The sequence below is a fragment of the Bison bison genome, unplaced genomic scaffold, assembly GCF_000754665.1.
Source record: "Bison bison bison isolate TAMUID 2011002044 unplaced genomic scaffold, Bison_UMD1.0 scf7180017864460, whole genome shotgun sequence".
Lineage (NCBI taxonomy): Eukaryota > Metazoa > Chordata > Mammalia > Artiodactyla > Bovidae > Bison > Bison bison.
The window spans coordinates 3,482,867-3,489,839 of record NW_011495022.1 but is presented as its reverse complement, the minus strand read 5'-3'; the positions used below and the strand labels follow the sequence as shown (position 1 = coordinate 3,489,839).

Here is a 6,973-nt window from a genome sequence, read left to right as displayed (position 1 = left end):
ATCCTGACCTTGAATGTAAATAGTTCCTTCCATCATGTTACGTTTGTTTTTGGTATGTGTGTGTGAGAGAGAGAGAAAGAGAGAGTATGTGTGTGTACATACTTTACAACTGCACTAAAACATCAATTTAAAAAATATTTTATATTTAATTTCCCATTTATTACTCTAGATACCCCAACATTCCAGTTCAAGGCTAAAGCCATAAGTTTTACCTAAACCAATAAGCAATTACTAGTCATAGAATGAGAAATGGAATGTGAAACAAAGTGAAAGTTTTATTAGTTTTTCTCCAATCATATTAAATATTTGTGGGCATTTTAATTGTGGCTTGAAGTACACTTACCTGTTATTTTTTCCTTACGTGGATAGTCTGCTATTATGTTATAAAATAAATGTGTTTAGCATCAATTCTAAGAAGCCATATTAACCATATAATTAACCATATTAACCATATTAATCTGAGCCAGGGATTGGTACTTTCCTAAAGAACTGATAATATTATTTTATTGATTTGTTTTAGTATTTTTTTTTTTTAATATTTATTTGACTGTGACAAGTCTTAGTTATAGCATGTGGGATCTAGTTTCCTGACCAGGGGTTGAACCCAGGCCCTTCTACATTGGGAACTCAGCGTTTTAGTAGAGTCCCCATATTTTAGTATTTTTGATCTCTGGTTCCTCTGCCTTTTCTAAAACCAGCTTGAACATCTGGAAGTTCACAGTTCACGTATTACTGAAGCCTGGCTTGGAGAATTTTGAGCATTACTTTACTAGCGTGTGAGATGAGTGCAATTGTGTGGTAGTTTGAACATTCTTTGGCATTGCATTTCTTTGGGATTGGAATGAAAACTGACCTTTTCCAGTCCTGTGGCCACTGCTGAGTTTTCCAAATTCGCTGGCATATTGAGTGCAGCAGTTTCACAGCATCATCTTCCAGGATTTGAAATAGCTCAACTGGAATTCCATCACCTCCACTAGTTTTATTTGTAGTGATGCTTCCTAAGGCCCACTTGACTTTGCACTCCAAGATCATGGTGTGAGTGATCACACCATGAAAGTAGGGTAGGAAACCCTAAAACTACTATTTTTAAAAACTACTGGTGCTAGAAATCAATATGTAAGTGTGGATATAGAGATGAATACAGAGAAAGAGACTGAAGTATAACTTTAATTTGGTATATATAAACCTAGGTCTAAGGATACGTAGGACCGTCAGTTTATAAAGTTTCTCATGTATTCTTCAAGACTTCTAGTTGTGAATATGGTGATTATTTTCTTCTCTTGTTGAGATTTTAAGTTAAGGGCAAAACCCACTGCTGTATTTTCTCTCCCTTCCATCATTATTATTGGGTTGGGATTGTTAAGACTAAGAACAAAAAGTCAGGCTAGAACACTTGTGCCAAGACAGACTGAAGTCTACCAGGAATGCAGCTAGAAACTAGGAACTGACCTTTGGCAGAGGCATGCATAACCCTATTTGGGAATGTATATATGTGAAAGTCGCTCAGTTGTGTCCGACTCTTTGTGACCCCAGTGACTATACAGTCCATGGAATTCTCCAGGCCAGAATACTGGAGTGGTTAGCCTTTCCCTTCTCTAGGGGATCTTCCCAACCCAGGGATCAAACCCAGGTCTCCCACATTGCAGGCAGATTCTTTACCAGCTGAGCCACAAGGAAAGGTGGCGATAAAAAGATTTTAAGAGAACTTAAGGGAACTTGGTGTTCCCTTCAGTTTTGAAGGAAGATAAAATCAGCAATCCTCTAGATTTCTTCATAGGGTAGTTTGCTTTTGTACATGGGGATTTATAGCATTAGGTATCTTGAAAGTTTTAAATAACCGGAGGTTATTGTTTGGCTCCCTCTTTGGTAATATAACCATCCCAGATGGATCAGGGTCCAAATATATTTCACTTAAAGACAACCCCTGCAAGTCCATTTTTATATATCTTATCTCTAATATTTAAGGGTATTTCTATCTTCCGTGTAGTAGCCAGCCTCCAAAATGGTCCTCAGTGATCCTTGTCTCCTGTGTTTCCTCTTCCACTTAGTACTAGGGGTTGTCTGTCTGACCAACTGAAGGAGGCAGAAATGATGGTCTGTTACTTGCAACAGTTAGAACTGGACATGGAACAACAGACTGGTTCCAAGTCAGGAAAGGAGCACATCAAGGCTGTATATTGTCACCTTGCTTATTTAACTTATATACAGAATAAACTTTGCAAAATGCTGGGCTGGATGAAGTACAAGCTGGAATTAAATTTGCTTGGAAAAACATCAATAACCTCAGATATGCAGATGACACCACCCTTATGGCAGAAAGTGAAAAGGAACTAAAGAGCCTCTTGATGAAAGTGAAAAAGGAGAGTGAAAGGCTGGCTTAAAACTCAACCTTCAAAAAACAAAGACCACGGCATCCGGTCTCATCACTTTATGACAAATAGATGGGGAAACAGTGGAAACAGTGACAGACTTTATTCTCTTGGGCTCCAAAATCACTGCAGATGGTGATTGCAGCCATGAAATTAAAAGACACTTGCTCCTTGGAAGGAAAGCTATGACCAACCTAGACAGCATATTAAAAAGCAGAGACATTACTTTGCTGACAAAGGTCTGTATAGTCAGAGTTATGGTTTTTCAAGTAGTCATGTATGGATGTGAGAGTTGGACCATAAAGAAGGCTGAGAGCCGAAGAATTGATGCTTTTGAACTGTGGTGTTGGAGAAGACTCTTGAGAGTCCCTTGGACTGCAAGATCAAACCAATCAATTCTAAAGGAAATCAATCCTGAATATTCATTGGAAGGACTGATGCTGAAGCTAAAGCTCCAATACTTTGGCCACCTGATGTGAAGGGCTGACTCATTAGAAAAGACCCTGATGCTGGGAAAGACTGACGGCAGGAGAAGGGAATGACAGAGGATGAGATGGTTGGATGGCATCATTGACTCAATGGACATGAGTTTGAGCAAGCTCCAGGAGATGGTGAAGGACAGGAAAGCCTGGTCTGCTGCAGTCCATGGGGTCTCTGGACCTGACTGACCAACTGAACAACAATTCCCATCTTATTTGATATTTGAATACTGGGAGAGGTTATGCATGCTAAAATATTTTCCCCCTTTTCCTTCACGCTACTATCCTGTCTAGATTTTTTGCAATCAGCATGGACTATATTTGAAATAGTAATTTAAAAGATAAATTAAAAATTTTAAATATAAAGTTTTAATTATGGAAAATTTAAAACATATACAGAAGTAGGGAGTATATATGTGCCATCACCCAGCTTTAACATGACCAATTTTGTCTGACCTATTCTCCAAACACCTTAATGTCTCCTTTGCTTATCATCTGCATTGGGTTATTTGGATGCAAATTGAAGACACTGTCTTCTCCCATTGGTATGTCTTCTCCCATAAGACAAGGTAGTTTTAATAATCTTATTTCAAATCTGGGAAGCAGAAGTTTACCTGTTGTTCTCACGGATTGGTTCTAAAGAAAATGTTATTTAGCAGAAATATGTTTTTATTGTAGGCAAGTTGCATAACTGGTCATCATCCTGCACTGTATTATTTATTCAAAGGTATAAGGTATTAAAAAACCTAATTTTTACACATTTTTGTGGGGATTTCACATACTCATATGCTGAATTCTGCATTTATGCAACTTTTCCTCTGACATTTTAAGATCTGCTGGCAAGCTGGAAGATCTGTAGTTTAGTTATAATAAACAAACTCCTTCAGTGATGGAGTTTTAGAAAACTATAGTTAGAACTTGGGATGGTACTTACCCTGACTTCAAATGTACTTGTAGTTAAGGCACAAAAGGTAGGTCAGTGCATAGTCAATGAAGGATGATTTTCCTGACCCCTAGTGCTTTATAAGGAACACTCAGAACTAGCATGAGAAGTGGCCCCATTCACTCAAATATCTTCCCCTCCCTTTTGCAGAACCCCTGGCTGCAGTGGGGCCTAGATCTCTTCATGATTATTACTGCATCTAGTGTCTTGTTTTTCCAGCTGGTGCATTGCTTCCCTGGGGAGGCTTCTTGATGTTCACCCTCTACGAGCCTCCTGCCTGCTCTCTGGGGAATCATCCTATGACCCTACTCTATATAGACAATGTCTGCTTCTAACCTGAATTGTGATTAAATGGATGGGTTTAAAAACTGATTATGGCTCACCACAAAAATAGTGTTAGAACTATGATTAAAATTCCAGTTATGTGAATTTCAACTCTGTCCTCCTCCTACCACATACAAGCAAATCAGAATATTACTTTGGATCCAGTAGCTTTGGTATTTTTTTAAAAGAAATGAATGCACTGTTAGTACCGGTACTTGAATGCCTTTGAAACAGAAATGAAAAATTGTCTAACACTTTAAACACACAACTATTTTGCACACAAGTTTAAAGTAAGCTGGATCAAGGATCCATTTTGAAGACTGTCTTTAAAGAGGGTCAGACAATGTCTTTAAAGAGCATATTTTAGAAAAGGACTCCTTTAACAGAATTAGTTGGCTTCCATTTAGACCATCTTCACATTCCTGCCTTGCCGTCTGGCTATCAGTTGTTCTGTACAGGCCTCTACTTTGCGATGTGTTTCCTGCTTTGTCTTCCTCTATGGGGACCTCCTGGCATTAGCCTTGGCTGTCTTCCCGTGACTTTATCTCTTGGCTCATGGATCAATTTTATTGCTCATTTCATGACCCTGAATACTTTATTTCTTCACCTTTCTCTAGTCCTGCATTATACTGACCCATGTAGAAAAAACAGAAGAGAAAGAGTTTAAAAGAAAGAAAAAATAAGGAGGGGTGTTAAAAATAAGGAAAAAGGGTAAGAAGAACATGAAAAAGCTACCATATATCTTGCATGAAAAAGTCATTTAATATGTCAACATTTAAAAAGTAGATTGCAAAATCAGATATTGCTACTTTAAATGGTAGCTATAGGGCTGCAGTAGAAACACTGCCTTGGCAGTTAATGTCATTGTTTAGTCGCTAAGTTGTGTCTGCCTCTTTGCGATCCTATGAACTTTGTGATCCTATTAATAGGCTCCTCTGTCCATGTAATTTCCCAGGCAAGAATACTGGAGTGGGTTGCCATTTCCTTCTCCAGGGGATCTTCCCAACCCAGAGATCAAACCCGCCTCTGCTGCTTGACAGGTGGATTCTTTACTACTGCTCCACCCAGGAAGCTCATTGGTGGTTAATAGATCATTTAAAAAACCCAATTCAGGGACTTTCCTGGTGGTTCAGTGGGTGAGATTCTGCACCTACACTTCAGGGGATTATGGGTTTAATCCCGTGTCTGGGAATTAAGATCATATCATGCATGGTATGAACAAAACAATCACAAATCACCTAGTTCAAAGTAGCTTATATACTTCCTCGGGCTTCAATATGTGATTGTTGGGGTAGTGCCAGGCAGTGCCATGGTTCAGTTGGATGAAGGAGAAAATGTGATTCTCTGTAAAAGCATAACGATGGAGTGACCATTAGAGGTGTGTGTACTCCAAATACACTCACAGTAGCTTCTCATACTATAATCCTATAACCCAAATCAGTAGTGTCCCCTTTCAGAAGTCAATTCTTTCAAAAAAAATAATGGGAAATGGTGAGTAGAGATTATGCCACCTGGGAGGGTTAAGCAGCAAATTACTTCCTCAGTAAGTTCTCCTGAATATGGAATAGGAATTCCTAAAAATGTCTGCTGTCCTAAAGCAGATTTGCCAGAGCTGAGTCTAGGACCCTGGAGATTTATGCTACAATATCCTCAAACCTGGCTCTCTCTGGTGCTCTGAAAGAGTCTCAGTGAATTCAAAGACACTCCTTTCCCTACCCGCCAAAGAATACTTTTGATCTACGGGAAAACAAAACAAAACAATTCTGATGGGAATGAATTAGCACAGAAAAGACTTGCCTTTGAGAATATCACTTGTTCCTGGGTGCTCCATCATTGTTGGCCACACACATGAAAGCACTGATGAGGAGGGCTAAGAAACCTGGAGATACAAAAAGTTCAAATGCTAGGATTTGTGAATAAAGAATTTTGCCAAGCTATCATCTCTACAGCATTAAAAAATGACCTTGGGAACATCCTTTAAACTCTTTACCACTAATTTACATGCACCAATATAAATAATATTGTAAGACTAACATAGGAGTGAGCCTGATTTTATAAGAGAGCTTAAGCTATCATGTTACAACACAAAGGTCACACTAAATTTAGATACCCCATTTATAAGAATTAAGTTTCTATTCATATGTGAATTGGATTTGGAAATCTGATTTTAAAGTGCAGGAATCACTTTCAAATGTGATCGTATGAAATTTAAAAATACATATTTCATATAGAATGTATCAAAATGTGAAATTATTCTTTAAATATTTTTAACACCTTTCGTTTATGAATAATGGGCATTTCATACTACTTTGTGGCAAGAGTGTTAACTACTTTTAGCATTCAGTTGTTTAGAGCTTACCCAGCAAATGTTTTAGTATGTATCTATAGTCCCATCACTTCATGGGAAACAGATGGGGAAACAGTGGAAACAGTGTCAGACTTTATCTTTTTGGGCTCCAAAATCACTGCAGATGGTGACTGCAGCCATGAAATTAAAAGATGCTTACTCCTTGAAAGAAAAGTTATGACCAACCTAGATAGCATATTCAAAAGCAGAGACATTACTTTGCCAACAAAGGTCCATTTAATCAAGGCTATGGTTTTTCCAGTGGTCACGTATGGATGCAAGAGTTGGACTGTGAAGAAAGCTGAGCACCGAAGAATTGATGCTTTTGAACTGTGGTGTTGGAGAAGACTCTTGAGAGTCCCTTGGACTGCAAGGAGATCCAACCAGTCCATCCTAAAGGAGATCAGTCCTGGGTGTTCTTTGGAAGGAATGATGCTAAATCTGAAACTCCAGTACTTTGGCCACCTCATGCAAAGAGTTGACTCACTGGAAAAGACTCTGATGCTGGGAC

At 38.6% G+C, this 6,973-nt stretch overlaps 1 protein-coding gene across 2 annotated transcripts in view; it reads right to left on the bottom strand.

Moving 5' to 3' along the window:
- NFE2L2 (nuclear factor, erythroid 2-like 2) overlaps positions 1-6,973 on the bottom strand; it is a 176,874-nt gene that overhangs the window by 162,234 nt on the left and 7,667 nt on the right. For both annotated transcript variants that reach the window (XM_010859776.1, XM_010859778.1), the window contains exon 2: positions 5,913-5,994. The gene's annotated coding sequence lies outside the window, so the exon portion shown is untranslated. The remainder of the gene's footprint in view (positions 1-5,912; positions 5,995-6,973) is intronic.